A 21189-nucleotide genomic window follows, 5' to 3' on the forward strand; every position below is an offset into this window, starting at 1 on the left:
TCTGAGCAAGAATCCTACTGCCCATAAAACCTGCTCACGTTTTGTTCCTAAGGAAGGCAGAAGAATTCAGCCCACCCTTGTCCTTCACATTCCCAGCAGGAACATCAGCTCCTTTCTTGATCTGATCTTGGGCTGAAGCTTGGCAGACTCCTCATCCAATGAGGAACTTGGTTAACAAGCAGTAATTTGAAAGTGTCAAAACTAGGAAGTGGGGGTCTTGTAAGAACCCAGTCACAGATGGTTCCTGCAACGCTCCGAGGGCATATTTCTTGGGAAATGAAGCAACAAAGTTTCTGCTGGTGGGGCCTGGACTAGCTTCACTGCCCCATTTTCAGGTCTAGCAGATGTGGAATAGGAGGGGTTGGGCGCTCCAAGCCAGAGTGGAGACTTGGGCAGGCTGCCCGTGCTGGACTACATGACATGGCTTCAGCCAGGATCCCAGGGTACATTTTAGGGGCCAGGTTGGGGCTGGCAAAGAGCTACCTCAGCACTGGGGCTGGAGAATCTTCAAGCCCCATGGCCCAGGGGCTAGCCTGTGGGTGACCCCCTGGTGGTAGGGCTGGCCAGGAAAAATTTGCTTCCGGTTGCTGTCTACACATGCACTACAGTGCAGTAGCTACTTTACAGTAAATTTGCTACAAGCATTTGTAGGTAGCAAATTAACTTCGGAGCAAACTAATTTACCATGCAGTAAGCATTTGCATGTGTAGATGATGATGTGTTACTGCACAGTAAATTAGCCTACTGCACAGTAAAGCATCTCGTGTAGATGTGCCCCCTGTGGTGTAGTTTTTGAGCAACCAAAAGAAATGGGTGAGGGAGGGCTGGACCATGACACATTTTTGCAATGTGGATCATCTTTTATCCAAGTGATTGAGAAAGGAAATATTTTACAAGATTTTACCTTTCAACTCCTCACTTTCTGTCCCATTGCTCAATGTCTCTTTGGCAACTACACTGCTTAAATGGGAAAGTTTTATTAGGAAAGAAAGTGTGTGTTAGGTGCTTGTTCATGCAATGGAAATGGAAATAATAGAGAAGAGTCAACACCATGTAACTAATCAACTCCCAGGGGTGGACAGCCAGTGCCCTATGGACTATAGGTGGGACCTCTGCTTTAGGTCATGCCTGGCATGGAGAGGAATTTGGCTGAGATACCTGGCAAACAGGTACAGTTAATAGGTATGATTTTGCAGAGGCAAGCAGAATGGAGAATAGTTGTTTGCCTTTCAGAGGCTTGAAGTGGAGGGGAATGGGATGAATCCATACATAGCCACATGAGAAATAATAATTTAAAAAAGGATTATATTGTCCTACTAGCTAATTGCCCATTAAGAATGATGGATTTCAGGGAATGTTTTTACATGACCCCCCTTCATCCCCCACTCAGCCTTCAGGATTGGCCATGTAAAGACTCCCTCCGCTGCCATCGCCTCCTTCTCCAGCCTCTGGTGCAGGGGCTCCCTCCCACCTCCACCTTGCAGCAAGACTTCCCCCCACTCCCCTCCCCTCCAGGCTCCCCTCCCTCCCTCCCCAGCCCCACTGCCCCTGAGCCCACCCAGCCAGTCAGGACTGGTGGCTGCGTGGGTGTCTAGACCACCTGGGATGGACGATGAGCAGTGGTTGAAGGTGTTCTGCATGACTTGGGACACTTTCTACGACCTCCTCAAGCACCTCCACCTGCACCTGGAACAGCAGGCCACCACCATGCAGCACCCAGCAGACACCTGTCTAGCCATTGCCCTGTTCAAGCTGGCCACACCCACCAGCCTCTGCTTTGTTGGCTACTTCTTCTGTGTGAGCAAGGCAACTGCTGGGGAGGCTGTCCTGGAGGTGTGGACAGCTGGTGGGGCTTTTACTCCATTGTGTTCCAGACCATCACTGACCATCACAGTGCCTTCACCAATGTGAACGCTGGCTGGGTGGGCAGTGCTCATGACACCCACATCTTCTGCAACTCCACCCTGCCAGGCCTGGGGGAGGGTGGGCACTTTACATGAGGGGTGCTGTAACTCCAGCTGGGTGTGGTGGTGGTCTCGCTCCTCCCAATCGGGGACCCTACCTACCCATTCCTCCCCTGGTGGGGCTGTGGACAGGGGCTAGGCAGCGGGTGACACTAAGGCGACCACCAGGACCAGGATGATGTCCAGCACCTGGCAGTCCTCCTCCATGGCCTTCGCTGCTCTGGCCACCATGGCAGCCTGACACTCCTGGGCCTCCAGATGTCTCTCTTCCAGGACCAGGAGCCTGTTCCAGAACTCCTGGTCCATCCAGTCCCTCAATCCAGTCCCTCTCCTGCTTGCATGCAATGTCCTCCATGTGCCAGGCCCCTAAGTCCACCAGCTGCTTCTACACTACAGTGACTAGATGGTCCAGGGTCCGCTGCTGCAGGAGCTGGCATATATGGAGGGCCCCAACCTAGACTGGCAGTGACCCTTATGGTGCATCCCTGATGATAACTACTGCCCTTCCACCATGTGCACCTTATGGACCTGTAGAGCCAGGAGAAAGAGGCTGTTTATGAGAGTTTGCAACATTTCTGAGATAACAAGCACTATACCAGGGGCCTCTGCGCTGCCTGGCTTCAGATCAGGGGTCATGCATGCACAGGTGCCCAGGGACCATGGTAAGTTGGCTGGGTAGGCTTGGCACAGGCAGCCGCTGACCGAGCACCCCATCCCTGCTCACTCTGCAGGAGCAAGTGGGCTACTGGGTGCTTGCCACAGGCAGCCTGCCTTCCCTGCCCCCTTCCCAGGCTGGGACAGGTCTGGCTCCTGGCAGCACCTGCTATTGCAGCTCCAGACCCACTCCCCCACTTCCCCTCCTGCAGGCCAGGCTGTTTCCTCCATTGTCACCAGGCCCACAGCACCCAGGCTCAGGAGGTGAGGGCTCCTGACTGACTGGGATGCGGAACTGGTAGCACCCCTGCCTCCCCCCAGAGGCCTCTCCAGAGAGACCTCCTGGGGCAGTGTCCCCCCTCCCCCCCCCCCCCCCCCAAAATACCTGCCCTGACCATGCCAATGCTGAGATGAGGAGCTGTTTGCATGGGCCGAGAGGTACTACCCAGTACGCTCTGCTACTGCTGATTGCCATGGTGCCCCAGGAGCACCTGCGAACCTGGTGTGGGACTTGGAGCTTTGACGGTGCAGTGGGCAAAGCTACGTTGCCTTGGAACATTTGCTGCCACCTGGAGGGGTACCTGAGCCTACAATACATGTCTCTGCCCCCGCACACAAAGATGCCATCACCACTGGCATCAATGCATTTCTCCACATGTGAGAAGCCTGTGCCTGCCTAGCTGAGGAGGTACAGACTGCTCAATAAAGTTTTGCAGTTCCTCTCACTTCCACACATGCTGTGGGGGGGGGACCTCTGGGGACCAGGGGGAGTACAGTGGGACCAGGTGGGTAGCTGGAGCAGGGGCATAGAGGCTTACTGGATGGGAGTGGCAAGCATGCCCAGTGGGATAAGTCTGTTCCCACTAGCGGCGATAATGTGCAGCTCCCAGAGGTGTCCTGAGGTGCAGGGTCACAGTATCTGGCTGCCCAGGAAGAGGTCCCCTCCAGGGAGGAGCTGGAGCTGCTGAGGACCAGCAGTGCCATGGACTAACCTGGGTGGGGCTGCATACCCAGAGCTGATGGGGCAGGCAGTGGTTCAGGCTGCTGGAGCTGCTGAATGACACTAGGGGCAGGAACCATGGTGGGACAGGCTCCTGATGCCCTGAGAGGCCCTCCCCTGGTGACACTTTGTCATGGCTGCCAAGCCACAGTGGAGACTCAGGCAGGCTGCCTATGCTGGAGTACACGGCATGGCTTCAGCCAGGATCTCAGGGTGCATTTTAAGGGCCAGGCTGGGCCTGGCAAAGAGCCACCTCAGCACCGGGGCTGGAGAATCTTCAAGCCCCATGGCCCAGGGGCTAGCCTGTGGGTGACCCCCTGGTGGTGGGGCTGGCCAGGAAAAATTTGCTCCTGGTTGCTGTCTACACATGCACTACAGTGCAGTAGCTACTTTACAGTAAATTTGCTACCAGCATTTGTAGGTAGCAAATTAACTTTGGAGTAAACTAATTTACCATGCAGTAAACATTTGCATGTGTAGATGATGACGTGTTATTGCACAGTAAATTAGCCTACTACACAGTAAAGCATCTCGGGTAGATTCATAGATGTTAGGGTTGGACGGGACCTCCACAGATCATCGAGTCTGACCCCCTGCATAGGCAGGAAACAGTGCTGGGTTCAGATGACCCCAGCCAGATGCCCATCCAATCTCCTCATGAAGACCCCCAGGGTAGGGGAGAGCACCACCTCCCTTGGGAGCCCGTTCCAGATTTTGGCCACTCTAACTGTGAAGAAGTTCTTCCTAATGTCCAGTCTAAATCTGCTCTCTGCTAGCTTATAGCTTTTATTTCTTGTGACCCCCAGGGGCGCCTTGGTGAGTAGAGCCTCACCAATTCCCTTCTGTGCACCCATGATGAATTTATAGGCAGCCACAAGGTCGCCTCTCAACCTTCTCTTGTGAAGGCTGAAGAGGTCCAGGTGCACTGGTCTCTTCTCGTAGGGCTTGGCCTGCAAGCCCTTAACTTTACGAGTGGCCCTTCTCTGGACCCTCTCCAAGTTATCCACATCCCTCTTGAAGTGTGGCACCCAAAACTGCATGCAGTATTCCAACTGCGGTCTGACCAGCACCCAATTGTATCACCTCCTTGGATCTGTTCGTCATGCATCTGCTGATGCACGATGAAGTGCATTTAGCTTTTCTGATAACTCATCACACTGACGACTCGTGTTCATCTTGGAGTCTACTAGGACTCCACAATCCCTTTCTGCTTCCGTACTACTGAGCAGGTCATTTCCTAGGCAGTAGGTGTGCTGGACATTTTTCCTCCCTAGGTGCAGCACTTTGCATTTCTCCTTGTTGAATCGCATTCTATTGTTTTCTGCCCATTTGTCCAACCTGTCCGGGTCTGCTTGTAGCTGTTCCCTGCCCTCCGGTGCGTCCGCTTCTCCCCACAGTTTTGTATCATCTGCAAACTTGGACAGAGTACACTTCACTCCCTCGTCCAAGTCGCTGATGAAAACATTGAAGAGTATCGGTCCAAGGACCGAGCCCTGCAGGACCCCACTGCACACGTACTTCCAGGTTGATACCAACCCATCCACCATCACTGACTGGGTTCGACCCTCTAGCCAGTTTGACACCCACCGGACTGTGTAATCTTCCAAGTCACAGCCTTTTAACTTGTTCACCAGGATGGGGTGGGATACTGTATCAAAGGCCTTCCTGAAGTCTAAGTAAATGATGTCAACCCCTGCTCCTGCGTCCAGGTGTTTTGTAACCTGGTCATAAAAAGAGACTAGATTAGTCAGGCATGATCTACCTGCTACGAACCCGTGCTGGTTTCCGCTCAGCATAATTTTTCCTGCTGGGCTCTCACATATATGAGCCTTAATAATCTTTTCAAAGACTTTGCCAAGGATGGAGGTGAGACTGACTGGCCTATAGTTGCCTGGATCCTCCCTCCTCCCCTTCTTGAAAATAGGGACTACATTGGCCCTTTTCCAGTCCTCTGGGACCTGGCCCGTGCACCGCGAGTATTCAAATATTCTTGTCCGTTGCTATGCAGTGACATCGGCCAGTGCCTTCAGTACCCTCGCATGGAGCTCATGCAGGCCTGCTGACTTAAATGCATCCAGTCCTTCCGAATGACTCAGCAACATCTCAGAGTCAACCCTTGGTAGTCTGGCGCCCTGCTGCTGCCTCTCTACAATCCCATTGTGAGACTTGTCGTGCCCCTCGCTTAGGAACTCTGAGGCAAAGAACTCATTGAGGAGTTCAGCCTTGTCCCCCCTGTCTGTCACCAATTGCTTTTTCCCATTCAGTAGTGGTCCTATTCTGCCCTGGGCCTTCCTTTTACTCCCTATATATCTGAAAACCAATTTTTTGTTATCCTTAACTTGGGATGCCATCCTCAGCTCCATGGTAGCTTTGGCCTGTCTAACTGCCTCCCTACAACTGCGAGCTGAGGAGCTATACTCCTCTTTAGTAATCTCTCCCGGTCTCCACTGCTTATATGCCCTCCCCTTTTGCCCTTAGGCTGCTCTGGATTTCTTTGGTCAGCCAAGGAAGCCTCTTGGCCCCTTTCCCCCTGCATCAGGATCGCCTCCCTCCGTGCCCAAAGGATCGTTTCCTTAAGGCACAGCGACCCTTCCTGGTCTCCCATCTCGCCAAATCTCTTACTCTGCAGTGTGTCATTGACTAAATGCCAGAGTTCGCTGAAGTCAGCCTTCCTAAAGTCTAGCACTTGCACCCTACTAGTTACCTTACCCACTCTACGCGTTATGATGAATTCGATTATTTGGTGGTTACTGTCCCCCAGGTGACCACTGATCTGTAGGTCCCCTACCATGTCATCCCCTGTTGCCAATACTAGGTGCAGTAAGGCATTTCCCCTAGTGGGACCATGTACCTCCTGTGTCAGGTGGAGGTCCTGTACACAGGATAGGAACCTACGTGAATGGTGGGAATTTGCTTTCTGTGTCTCCCAGCAGATGTCTGGGTAGTTTAGGTCCCCCATGACTACGCTTCCCTAGCCTTTATGGTCTCTGAGAGCTGCCTCAGGAGTTCTGAATCTAGTTCTTCCCCTTGGTGTGGGGGTCTGTAGCAGACACCTACCACCAGATCCCTTTCCCCTTGACTTCCATGTATCCTAACCCACAATCCTTCTACTTTCTCCTCCTCCGATTCCATTTTGATAAGGGTCGATGTATAATGCTCCTTGACATACAGCGCAACCCCTCTCCCTCTCCTCCCCGCTCCATCCTTTCTGTACAGCTTATAGTCCTCAATGTGTACCGCCCAGTCATGGGTAGAGTCCCACCAGGTTTCTGTTAACCCCACTAAGTCATAAGTGTTTTCTGCAAGCAGGAGTGCAAGTTCATCCTTTTTGTTCCCCATGCTCCTAGCATTAGTGTATAGGCACTTGAGCCCTGTGACTGGCGCCTTTCTTGCCCCCCAGCTCTGATGCCCAATGGGCCCCTTATTGCTTACCTGTTTATTGCTTACCTGTGCTGTACTGCTGGACGTCCCATGGATTTCAGGTTCCTAATGTTCTCCTTTTTCTGCCTCCCCGTCCCCCATCTGAGCTAGTTTAAGCCCGACATAGGAGATCAGCCAACCTGTTGGAGAAAATACTTTTACCTTTCACTGAGACGTGAAGTCCATTGTGCCCCAGGAAGTCCCTTGCCAGGAAGTGTGGGTCATGGTCCAGGAAGCCAAATCCTGCACTATGGCACCAACTCCTGAGCCGCAGGTTGACCTCTCTGATGCAGGTGCTGTGATGCCTACTGTGACCTCTGACTGGGAGGATGGACGAGAAGACCACCTGCACCCCGGTCTCCCTAAGCCTGGCTTAGATGTGCCTCCTGTGGTATAGTTTTTGAGCAACCGAAAGCAGTGGGTGAGGGAGGACTGGACCATGACACATTTTTGCAATGTGGATCATCTTTTATCCAAGTGATTGAGAAAGGAAATATTTTACAAGATTTTACCTTTCAACTCCTCACTTTCTGTCCCATTGCTCAATGTCTCTTTGGCAACTACACTGCTTAAATGGGAAAGTTTTATTAGGAAAGAAAGTGTGTGTTAGGTGCTTGTTCATGCAATGGAAATGGAAATAATAGAGAAGAGTCAACACCATGTAACTAATCAACTCCCAGGGGTGGACAGCCAGTGCCCTATGGACTATAGGTGGGACCTCTGCTTTAGGTCATGCCTGGCATGGAGAGGAATTTGGCTGAGATACCTGGCAAACAGGTACAGTTAATAGGTATGATTTTGCAGAGGCAAGCAGAATGGAGAATAGTTGTTTGCCTTTCAGAGGCTTGAAGTGGAGGGGAATGGGATGAATCCATACATAGCCACATGAGAAATAATAATTTAAAAAAGGATTATATTGTCCTACTAGCTAATTGCCCATTAAGAATGATGGATTTCAGGGAATGTTTTTACATGACCCCCCTTCATCCCCCACTCAGCCTTCAGGATTGGCCATGTAAAGACTCCCTCCGCTGCCATCGCCTCCTTCTCCAGCCTCTGGTGCAGGGGCTCCCTCCCACCTCCACCTTGCAGCAAGACTTCCCCCCACTCCCCTCCCCTCCAGGCTCCCCTCCCTCCCTCCCCAGCCCCACTGCCCCTGAGCCCACCCAGCCAGTCAGGACTGGTGGCTGCGTGGGTGTCTAGACCACCTGGGTTGGACAATGAGCAGTGGTTGAAGGTGTTCTGCATGACTTGGGACACTTTCTAGGACTTCCTCAAGCACCTCCACCTGCACCTGGAACAGCAGGCCACCACCATGCAGCACCCAGCAGACACCTGGCTAGCCATTGCCCTGTTCAAGCTGGCCACACCCACCAGCCTCTGCTTTGTTGGCTACTTCTTCTGTGTGAGCAAGGCGACTGCTGGGGAGGCTGTCCTGGAGGTGTGGACAGCTGGTGGGGCTTTTACTCCATTGTGTTCCAGACCATCACTGACCATCACAGTGCCTTCACCAATGTGAACGCTGGCTGGGTGGGCAGTGCTCATGACACCCACATCTTCTGCAACTCCACCCTGCCAGGCCTGGGGGAGGGTGGGCACTTTACATGAGGGGTGCTGGAACTCCAGCTGGGTGTGGTGGTGGTCTCGCTCCTCCCAATTGAAGTGGAGGGGAATGGGATGAATCCATACATAGCCACATGAGAAATAATAATTAAAAAATGGTTTATATTTTCCTACTAGCTAATTGCCCGTTAAGAATGATGGATTTCAGGGAGTGTTTTTACTTGACCCCCCTTCATCCCCCAGTCACCCTTCAGGGTTGGCCATGTAAAGACTCCCTCTGCTATCATCGCCTCCTCCGTCAGCTTCTGGCGCTGAGGCTCCCTCCCCTCTCCCTACTTCGCCTTGCAGTGGGGCTTCTTCCCCACTCCTCTCCCCTCCCTGCTGCCCTCCCTCCCTCTCCACTGCCTCCCCCTCCCCCTCTCTGCTGGGTGTTGTTGGGGCCGGACCGCTGAGTGCAGCTGGCACCATGAACCCCACTTCCACCCCTCCCTTCCTTCCTTGCCTGCTGCCCGGTCCCGACAATAGCTGCCACCCTGACCCCACCTTCCCCTGCCCTGCACCTGCCCAGGCCCAGATAGCCTCCCTCCCTCCCCACCACCTCTCCCTCCCTGCTTGCTGTTTTTGGGGCCCCCTTCCCACTCCCCTCCCTACCTCTCTCCCTGTTGCCTGGCCCCAACAACAGCCGCCACTATGACCCCCTCTTTGTCTCCCCTTGCTCCGCTCTCCTCCCTCCCTCCCTGCCCACCACCACCCCACCCCTGCTGGCTGTTTTGGGGAGCGGCAGGGATGGGTGGCAGGGGGGCGCCACCACTGTGACCTCTCCCTTCGCCCTCAGGCAGGGAGGTGTGAGGAAGCCCCGCTGCTTGGGCAGCTTGGGCAAGTTTGCCATTGCCACAAACTTTCCCAGCAGCATCTCAAACTTGGGCCCACACAACCCGGGCCCTCACGTCCAGTCACCACCCATTGTCTCAGCAGTGCATACACAGTTAGCCAAAAGCATTACGGACAGACAGACACACAGACCAACAGACTAACCCTTTATTATATTAGAATTTCAGGATTAGTACAGGAAAGTGCTTGAGGTTAATGATGCAAGAGAAAAACTAACAAGGAGAGTGAAAATGTCAGAGTGACTTAGAACAGGGAGGAGAACTTTCTGGTACATTGGTGTTGAGTAACGTGAATTGATCTGTAAAATCTACCCTGCAGCATCATTATAAAATGTGGCTGAGAGTGTCATGCAAGCTCCTATTGATGGACCATGGTTTGTCATGATTCCACTGGCTGTCAAAGGTGCCAAGCACCTTGACTACCTGTGACTGACAGGGTAAAAATGCCTCTAGGCATGTCAATCATCCTTTGTCTGTTCCTGAATCAGTCAAGTAATCTCTTCAGCAAGATGCCAGATGATCCACCTATCCACAGGGTGGGGAGGAGTGGAGATTTCTCCATTGAAAGGCTGTTCCTCTCAAGTTAGTTTTGTATTTGGTGCAGTAAGAGCATGTGAACTTTCATGGGCTCCCCATGGGAAAGGGTTTTCCCTAATGTTGTATTTCCAGCCCGTATGAAGTAAGTTACATAGGTAAGGAAATGGTGGACAGGACTGACTCCATCCTACCTCACCTTACTCCACTGACTCAGTCCAGAGCCAACTTCCTCAAGAGAAGGTTGAGAGGCAACCTTGTGGCTGCCTGCAAGTTCATCACGGGGGCACAGAAGGAAATTGGTGAGTATTTATTCACCAAGGTGCCCCCGGGGGTTACAAGAAATAATGGCCACAAGCTAGCAGACAGCAGATTTAGATTGGACATTAGAAAGAACTTCTTCACAATTAGAGTGGCCGAGGTCTGGAACGGGCTCCCAAGGAGGTGGTGCTCTCCCCTACCCTGGGGGTCTTCAAGAGGAGGTTAGATGAGTATCTAGCTGGGGTCATCTAGACCCAGCACTCTTTCCTGCTTATGCAGGGGGTCGGACTCGATGATCTATTGAGGTCCCTTCCAACCCTAACATCTATGAATCTATGAATCTATGAATTTCATCAATGAGGTGGCTCCAAGTGAGTTTCCAATATCCACTTTTGAGCCATCTGTCTCTAGCGAGTCTGAGAGTAGATGCTGGGGAGGAGACTGGATCAACCTCACTGGTAAACTTTGGGCTCTGGAGACAATCAAAAGATTCATGTGGTCAGGGCTTGGGTCAGACATGCTTATTTTCTTCCTTCCTGGAGTCCACCACTGATGTAATATAGAACAGGCTGATGAGTCCAGTTCCTTAGCTGGTGTAAGTCTACACAGCTCATCTGACTGGAATAGAATAATGGTTATCTACACTAGTGGAAGATCTGGCTTACATATTTTTATCAAGGATCAGTGATTTCAAATTACTTGTTTTCACACCTGGTTAGATTCTAACTGCTTCAGTTTATCTAGCCCTCATCTCCTATAGTAAGGGATCCCATACGTGACCATTACTACAGTTCTCAAGTAAATGCTATTGCCTTTTTACAGAAGGACCAGGTATGACTCAACAAACCACATGGAAACAGGGCTTGTATGAAACAAGTTGTGCAAAATTAATCTTATCTGATATGAGTGTTTGCCACTTGGATGTACCATGGTAGTTCCATTGCTTCAATATAACAATAAGCAGCACACTTATGTGTTAGCTGCAACTGGAACAGGAATATGTATGGTAAATGGCTGTGGGGAGCTCTCTGCCACTATTAGTCAATGGAGGAGAAAATAGAATGATCTGTTGCTGTTTGCATGAATGATAGCCACTGTGTTTGTGCAAACTTTTTTGGCTGTTTAATTTGTGTAAGTTCTAGCTTGGAATTACCTCAGTTGAAGAAGAGCGGGGTGCCTTTTTATATAATCAGGAATTAGATCCCTTCATGGCAGGGATGTTGCTTAAGAATGTGATATACCACAGTGTAATGGCAGATATCTGTAATGATCAAGATCTGGTACCTACCCTGTACAACAGGTGCTGTAATGCTTATAGCTGGAGTAGAAGTTTAGTGAAGTCAATCAGGCATTGTGATGTGTAGTGACAATGCAGTGAGGGAAGGTGTTGCGGTGTCATTGTGGCTTATGATAGTAGTGAAGCTTCAGAAGAGTTGAGTGAACTCTAGTGAGTCTCCCCACCCTTTTTTATTCAGCACCCATGGGTTTAAAGTCACTATCTGAGTGATGAGGTTGTGCTGCTGATTTACTCTTCAATAGGCAGAGACATGGTGGCAGATAGTGCAGGAGAGCTAACATGGTGTGGCCAGAAAGCAATGTGGAAGACCAGGGTGGAATCAGGCAGTACTTCCCTAAGGGATGGGGATGGGCCTCTGAGAGTACACTGCCTGATGCTGGGATTTTCTGTACCGCTGACAAGTTGTAAGTGGAAAGTAGAGAACAGGGGAGAGAAGTATGTAAGAGGGATGTCTGACGTCACATGTTCACACTGCCTATTGGGGAAACTAAGGCAAAAGGCTACTGATAAAGATGCAATGCGGGGGTGGGGTGTCAGGCCTTACCAATCACATGAACCTACAATTGATTGGGGTTTTTTTCTCCAAATCACTGCAATGTTTTTTCTCCTCTTTTAAAAAGTTTCTGTGTGTGATATGGACCCCAGCTTTCAAGATGGGGAAATATTTCCTGTTAAGTGTGCCCAGGGAAGGTGTTTTGCGCTTCCACATTTCTAAAGGGTACTTGACCTGGTGCTAATCTTTAGAGGAATTCTTAGAGAGGGCTGTGCAAAGATGCCATGCCTTCAAGTGTTTCTTTGCAGCTGCAAGGGCTAGAAATGTGCTTTTTTTAAAAAAGTGTTCTTGTTTTCATGTAATGAAATCTTGAGTTGGAAACACTGATCTGGAGGACAGGGGAGGCAAAACCAAGCCAAAAATACTGCTGCACACAGCAGTTGGCAACCCTTGTGCACAGTGTAACTGACAAAGAGGAGGAGAGCCCAAACGTGGTAATAAATAAATTAATTGCTGGCAAGGATTGCCAAGCAGCTCCTATGATGGATATTTTTAATAAGTCCAGGCTGTGTTACTAGCACAAGATATTTTCATCTCCCCCTCAACTCTCCCAGGGATAACACAGGTACAAGAAGATTCTATAGCTCAGCCCATTAATGATTCAAATGTATTAAATATTTAATCTGGCAGACAGAACTGATTCAGGCACCCTCAGGGAAAAGCATGCAAAATCCATCTCAGGGGTACGTGCACATCTTCAGGGAAAGTGCTATTTGGTTTCACTGCTGACAGAAGTCTTGTTTCACCAGGAGGCTGGTTCTGCACAGGCTGCCTCCTAGGCTCTAAGGGTATGCCTAGACTGCTCAGTGGCTAGGAGGCTTTCAAATACAGCCTGTCTACCTGCTGGCACTCACCTGTGCCAAACCCAGAAATATGACAATGAAGCCACTCTGGGAATATCCCCTCATGGCAACTGTCAAAACCTCTGTCCCCAGCAGCTGAAAGAGGACCCCCTAGGGCTACTTCATTGCCAACTTTGTTGTTGATGAGAAATATTCAGGAGCAAGCTTCCCTGAGAGTGCTGTGGAGGCAGTGTGGGCAACTGGGCATACCTTCGGGTGCTGACAGATAGGCATCTCTGCACTGTAACTCATGGCACTTCACAGAAAGTACCATGAATTACAGTGACGCTCCCCACCAACTCAACAGACATTTGCTGTTTGGTTGGTGGGGTGGGGGAGGAGGATTGAGCTCCACTTTGGAGCTGATCCATGGGAGAGAGGGTGCATGTCTGCAGCCTCTCTCCCCTGCCCCCCTCCCCCCCCGAGCTCTGATGCTGTCCGCAGCATGGGAGGGAGAATGGGGGAGGAGAGGGAACTCTGTTCTGGGGTTTATCCAGCCTGCACTGGAGGCGGGGCCGGGGGTGGGGGGTGGAGATTGAATTTCTGTCAAATTAATGAAGGTGTTCTGCTTTGGAGTGCCTTCACCTGAACCCTCATGTAATGAGGGTTAATTTGTCATGCAATGGGACACTTTTAAAGTGCTCTGCAGCTGTGCACTTCTGTCAGGGCACAGCTGCAGAACACTTTCAAGGGGCCAATTATGCAACAAATATCACTTCTGTCAGTGCCCTTGTTAACGTCTGAGTGGATGGGTAAGGGGCTCAAGAACAAGAGAGTTCTTAGTGTGCTCTACTTCTATACTAGGGCTAATGGAATGGGAGAATGGTCTGGGTACTCTCATCGTCTGTACCGGGAATTGGCACAACTGAATCTCTGAGCGGAGGAAGTACTGCCAAAACTTAGACTCCCAAGTCTGTGCTGTAATTATTGTTATTATTATTATTACTATTGTTTTCTTTGAGAAGAATTTTATCACCCTACTACCTACACACAGATCAGGTTTATTAGAATAGGAAAGCTGGAGGCAAAGACAAAATCTCATAAATATGTAAAATAAATCCCACATGAACATTCAAATGAAGTTTGGTGCATTGTTATCAGCAGTCCTAAAGACCTCTGCTACTTCCTTGAAATATTTGAGATGCGTTCAATATACTCCCACAACCCAATCCAATTGTGCTGTATGATTATTAGTACAAAGGATATATTCATATATGTATGAGTTTGAGATGGGTTTGTTAATCCTGACTGGTAAAGTTATTTCTAAGCAGTGTTGCCAAGTCCACTTATAAGAAGCAAAATTGGCCTTGTTTTATTTAAAAATAGCTTTAATTTTTTGAGAGTCATGGGTTGATAAGCACCCCTACTCCCCTTTCTTTGAAATGGGTTGGGCTTGCTTTGGGCTTGTTTTTAAAGGCAGTGCCATGTTTTTTTTCTTGCAAGACTTGGCAACACTGTTTATAAGGGACACCTGCAGTCACTAAATCTGTTGCACACTACACCATCAGACAAGCCACTTGTTTCATGTCTGGAGTTCATAGAATCATAGAGTCATAGAAGTAGGGTCAGAAGGGACCTTGTAGATCTTCAAGTTCGACTCCCTGCCTGGGCAGGAAGAAAACTGGGCTCAAATGACCCCAGCCAGGTAGGCATCAAGCCGCTTCTTAAAGACCCCCGGGGTAGGAGCCAGCACTACTTCCCTTGGAAGTCAGTTCCAGATCCTAGCCACCCTAACTGTGAAGTAGTTCCTACGGCTGTCTAATCTAAACATACTCTTCAACAATCTGTGGCCGTTATTCCTTGTTATCCTGGGGGGCGCTAGGGGAAACAAGGTCTCCCCCAAACCCTTCTGGTCCCCCCTAGTGAGTTTATAGACAGTCACCAGGTCCCCCCTCAGCCTTCTCTTGTGAAGGCTGAACAGGTTCAGGCCCCGTAGCCTCTCATTGTAGGGTCAATGATGACTCTAAGATCCCTTTCTGCCTCCATGCTCTCAAGAAGGGAGTTTCCCATCTTATAAGTGTTGCTTATAAGAGTTGCTTTAAGATTTGGAAAGTCAAAGCAACTTCTGCAAAATGTATAAGTGAAACTGAGTACAAGCGATGTGCTCAAGTGAGATATTCCTCCAAACACAACCAAGAATTAAAGGTGTGTTGTTAAATGTACGTTTCTTCTACAGGGGGGTTGAACTAAGATGACAGCACAGCTCAGACCATATATGCACACATTAATAGGTTGTGATGGACTAGAATTCTGTCCATGCTATAACTGCTGACAGTAGTTTTTATTGTTTGTGGGTCTTTAAGAACTTGATAAGGCCTTCAAATAATACTTTGTGTGAATTCACTGTCTTTCATGAGGAGCTCAACTGGTAACAAGATCTATCTCACAGTTTCCTATGTCAAAGGGAGAAACTGAAGCACAGGGTAGGGCCAACATTTTCAAAAGCCCGTAGAGTTTGCATCAGCCTGAGAGGCCATGGGCTTGTTTTGCAGAAAATACTCAGCAGTGGGAATTTCTAAATGATCGGTGTTCTGACCTGGGATTCTCTGGTTAGGGAACCATATATGAAGGCACCTAAAACTTGGGCCATTTTTGAAAATGAACCTGCTCAGTACCCTACCAGCAAACAGATCCTAGATGTCCTGACCGCAAGACACTTGTCCTGACTCCTGGCACACACATACTGTCTTCCTAAACCCAGTCACAGCTGCAGTTTCAGCATTTCATGTGAATGCAGATTTTAAATCAGTTGCCCGAGCTATGATGCAAAGCTCTTTGATATGAGCAACAAACATCTCTGGCATAAATTATTGGAGCAAGTAAACATTGCGTGATAAATGCTGTTATAAGATAAAGCTCTAAAGAGCCATTACTTTAGCAGTATAAACAATAGTTTTTCTCTTTTTTTTTGGTTTTGGTCAGTTTTATCTGGCAGTTCAGGTCATGGTTAACATGCAGCAGTACAGCCAACACCAAGCAGCCAGAAGTGACAAAGCAGCCCTTGTGCCAGATTATAAAATGGTTTTAAAAATGTTGATTTTCATGTCTTTTCTTTTTTAAAATGAAAGCTGAGATTCTCACCTAAACCCAGAACTTCAGGAACTGGAGACTTTCCAGAAAGGCACTAGAGATATGACAAGTATTAGCAATGGGATAATGGAACCCAATGCAGAGGGAGTTTAGGAAGGGGAGCCACCAGCAAGAGAGACAATCTACCATCAGAAGGCTATTTGCTTCTTTACTGATGTCCTTGTTTTCACTTACCAGTATCAGCCCTACAGCCCTTGTGAAGGGTTTGTCCAAACATTTTGCCTTAGATTCAGGTGAATATCCCTTGGGTAAATGGGGATCATCTATCTGCATGTGATTTCTTGGGAGTAATATTGGGTATGGGGAAGCCTCTAAAGGACAGTATCTGTTCCCCACCTTCCACATTCTTGTCTGCAGCTGCTTCTGGCAGTGGGATCGAGGGATGTGATTGAGTGCTTTCCTGCATTAACTGGAGGGGCCGAGGCATAGCTGGAAGGGCAGCACTTGTTTAGGACCACTAGGGATCTCTGAGTGGTTCTTAGCCTGTACAATGAGCAGCCATAACAGCTTTATTATCTCCTGAATAGGCCTGGGTAAGCTTTAGTGCTTTGCTCTCATGCAGCATTAAGGGATCTGAAAATGCCTACACTGCCTCTACAGGGCCAGGAGATCTGCTGAGCAGCACACCCTGCCCACTTGCTCCTATTCTGCACTAAAACTCAGGAATTAGGCATCCCAGCTGCTTGAGTGCAGCTCTCAGCATGTCCTCAGAGCCTCTCAGTTTCCATGTTGCAGTTGGATATCTTGGTAGCTTGCCACACAGGCATCATAGACACGCTCTTCATGTCCTTCCAGTGCCCGTGTCTCCAGCCTAAGCTCCTGGAAACTCTGTCTCCTGCCTTTTTGGCTGTAATACAACCAGGAATAACCATGTGATCCTACTCCATCAGGCTGGAGTACAGAAGGGAGGGTGGTATAGCACAGCAAAAGCCTTTGCCCTTCATGCCCTGGAAAGCAGCAGGATCAAATCCCATTCTTTCCTTCAGACCATGGAATGGCACTCAACACGCTTTCAGTCTTCTGAACATTTCCAAAAGACTCAGGGGGGTTAGTTGTCTTGTAACCCACCTTGTACTGTAGAATGGAATTTTTCTAAATGCGTCCATGATGGGAAGGTCGGTGAGACCCTCCTGAGCTTGCTCAGAGGAAAACAGTGGTGACTGGCGGCCACGTGGTGTGTACCACTCAGATCAAAGGACAGTGTGTGTGTGGGGCAACTGGGCCAAGAGGGGAGTGCTGAAAGGGAACTCTCTGTGAACAGGGGCAGTCTGGTAGACTGCAATGGGCTGCCAGAATGAGAAGACTGACTGATCAGGTCTGTGTCATCTCTGGTTCCTGCTGGGAGAGAGATAAGAGAAAATCTGTCCAGTGTCCCAGGAATTGAAGTAGGTTGAGGGGAATTAGAATGACTTTCTCTCAGCCAGTGAGGCATGTCCCCTGCTTGGAGCGCCAGCAGTGGGGAAGAAATAACACAAGCACATTGAATCCACCCAGAGGCCCCAGAGAAAGTGGATTCAGTCTGCTGCTCACCAAGCTCAGAAGGTGAGGAGGATCAGAGACAGGGAAGCTGGTTAGCAGCTTATGTGCCACCAAAGAGCAATATATCTATATATTTCTCTCTATATATATGTATGTATATATGTATGTATGTATGTATATATTGTGGCTTTAACAGATTTTTTGTAAGGTTTTCATTTATTGTTTGTTGTTCAGTTGGTATTGTATTTGTTATTACAGTAAAAAGATACATTTGGATACTTTTTCTATTATTATTCACTGAGGAAAAGTTAATGCCAGGTATCCTGCATTGGGTGCTGCTGGTTTATATATATGTGTGAAGTGAGCCTGGGGACTTTCAATTTCACTCTGTGTGAATTTAGGAGCGGACCCCTCTTGGCAGCCTTGGAAATCCCAGCGACGGCCCTCTGTGTCAAATCTTTCTTGACAGAGCAACAGGGAGCTTGCAGTGAGGCAATACCCTGGGTTATGTGACATCCCTGAACTTCTGCCAGGTCCGTCACGAGGTGCAAGGCTCACGGCCGTCTGCACAAAAGCAGCCCTAGCAAGGAAGAGGTTAAACCGCAGACAGCCCTTGCACAGTAATTCACTAGAAGAAACAAAATCCAGATGCCAGGCCGCGCATTGGTCCAGCCTGAATCAGACAAGGAAACGGGGCTGCTGATTGGCTCCCGCTTGGTCAGGAGCTGTAGGCTGCTGTAAATACACAGTCAACTTGCTCTTGGAGGCGGTGACCGACAGTAACCTCTCCCCTGGAGCTACTTAGTCAGCTCTGTGCATGTGCACAGTCAGCCTGTTATAGCTTCCTCTGTGGCAGCTGGCCTAGCCAACGGTCGGGAGGGGTTTGTGTAGGGATGTGTGTGTGATGTGCTTCCCACCCCCAGTCAAAAGAGATGTGGGTGTAATCACAAAATGTGCCCTTTCTCGCCTGCATGCCAAAGCAGCTTTTCTTCCAGTGGCTTCTTGCAGGCCCAGACAGATGGAGAGCTATGGAGCCAGGCTATCCTGTGTAAGAGGATGCTGTATGTGAAGTGAAATCATGTACCAGAGGCCTCCCACCAAACAGAGATCCTCCTGGGCAGCCCTCGCTGAACTGAAATGGAGACGAGGCTGTGCTAGGGGGAGGGCACGTTTGAACGGTGCGGGGTTTATTTAAAACTCACACATACACACATATATATATGTGTGCATGTGTGGGTGTTTAGGGCCTGCCATGCATGGTATGGGGATCCTGCTCAGTAGAGAAGCAGTCATTTCAGAGGGCTAGAGCACATACAGCATGTGCACATTTGCACAACAGCAAATGGCAGCTCATGTGTTGGCAGGTAAAGAGACATGAGGGGCCTAATTCTATTCCACCCCTTTGGCACCCATAAGTGGACTTAGGCACCTATATGTGATTCTATCCCTTGCTGCTCATGCCCCTAAAAACAGTTAATGGAAAAGGTGAGAGGGTCCTCCTCCTCCTCGCTGCTTTTTTTGACTCAGTCTTAAGTCAAAAAGCTGATCAGCTGATGGTGTGTTACAAAAGTAGATGCATTAATGGATTTGCAGGGACTTGAAATGGGTGGAATAGACTTGCACTTAGGAGCCTAAGTCCCCTTAGACACCTCATAAATGGAGTATAATCTGGAGCTAGACCCTTTCTCACCAATGAAGTCCTTGGCTCCTTGAAAAAGGCTTCCAACAGGATTTGCAGCATCTCATTCCATATGCCCCTTTGAAATATCTGAGCAGATACTGGGGCCACTCTCCTGTCTTAGGTAACAATGTGAATCCACCCTGTTCATTCAAGCTGCATCCCTGTTCCTGCTGTGCAGGGACTGGGCTGCCACCTCCCAATGACATTTATGGCCAAACCAATAGGTAGAGCCTGAGGGGCTGTATTAACATGAGACACAGCCATGAACTCTGGTGGAGCTGGGCTGCTGGGAGAAGCAGCTATTCCTTGGCAATGGATGGCTAGGCCCTTCCATACCAAGTCATTCCCCCTTTTTAATGCCTGGTGGTCCCTGGGTGTCATATTCTATTCCATCTGTTATGTGCATAAATAGATTTAGGTACCTAAGTGTGATTTCTGGTCCCTGAAAATAATTATTGTATCTAGTTTGGTGACACACACGATCTTTTGACCATTATGAGCAAGTCATAAGCAGCGAGGGGCTGTATTAACATGAGACACAGCCATGATCTCTGGTGGAGCCAACCACTTGCACCACCATAAGCAGCAAACACCAAACTTTTACTGAGTCCAGATGTAGTGCAAGAAGACCACATTTCACCCCCTCTATGACATGATCTTCATGTCAAACCAGGGTAGCATAGCTTCATGGAAGTTTTTCCAGCCCCATCTATTATAAGCAGTGGAGTTACTCTGGTGAGTACCTGGCTCAGACAGTGTTAGCCAGATTCCAGTTTTCAGACAGAATTTCTTCAGTGGATCACTTAGCATCTCCTGTTCATTTTGCCCAGTACTAATGTACATGGCAACCTATTAACCCAGCTGCTCAGATTACACATGCTCCTTTTCACAATCTTCCCTGCGCCTTGCTATTGGAGCTCTTAATGAGTAGGAGCTTGTTTCTTTGTTACCCGTTTAAATGCAGAGATTAAATATTCCCTTCCCCATTATGTGGAAACTGTGGGGGATATTTTCAAAGGCAAATTAGGAATGAGGCCCCAGCCTCCCCTTTTTACCTTTGAAAATCTCCCCTTCCAGCAATACCCAAAAGCAGGCTACACAGGCATCTGGCAATAACAACATACTAACTGGTTTCAGGGGACAGGGTTAACTGCTGAACCAGTACTGCCAAGGGACTGTATAGTTTAGGAATTTAATAACCACCTTAACACAGAGGGAGAGGCATTGATCTGAGTTCAGCAAGCTCATGAAGCCACGCAGAGGGATCATTATGTTATTTTTAGCCCAACCTCAGCATTCAAAGGCCATTGCACCTGTATTGGAAGGGGACAGATGCAGGACTCTGTTCTGACACAGGGTTATGTAATGCAGAGTCTGGACAAAAGGAGCATCAGGTTATCAGATGCATTCTCCTGCATCTCTCACTTCCAAGCTTGTCTGGGACAGGCATGCATAATTTTGTGGCTAAACAGCTGAAGCCTTTCTACAGCTCAGAGCAGCCACATGAATCTTGCAACATGGCCTTGGTTCTCACATACAAAGGGAAGAATGAGATCATCAGAAAGAGCCTAAACCTCCTTCTTCGTTCTACTGAAGGATCCTCCCACACCCTCGCTTTCCCTCTCTCCTCCACACATAATACAATGCTCCTTCTGTAGATTTTCAAAAGCGCTCAGGGGCTGGATTTCACATTCTTGCCTCCAGCATCTACAGATGGAACCCGATTTCAAAGCTGACCTACCAGCCTGATTTGTCACAGTTTTCAGGATACTGCCTGAAAATCTGAGGAGTGTTGAGGTCTGGCCCACAAGCACTGAAAGGGACCTCAAAAGTCTTGCATGCTACTGCAGAGATGTGGGAGCCTCTGTTCTAAAACCCTCCCAGATGCTTCTCTAGCCTCTGTGTACATGTGTATAATGTCCAGCTAGAAGCCACAAGTGGTGGTAAAAAGTGGCAATGAA

Source organism: Alligator mississippiensis, chromosome 6, assembly GCF_030867095.1.
Source record: "Alligator mississippiensis isolate rAllMis1 chromosome 6, rAllMis1, whole genome shotgun sequence".
In the NCBI taxonomy this organism is placed as follows: domain Eukaryota; kingdom Metazoa; phylum Chordata; order Crocodylia; family Alligatoridae; genus Alligator; species Alligator mississippiensis.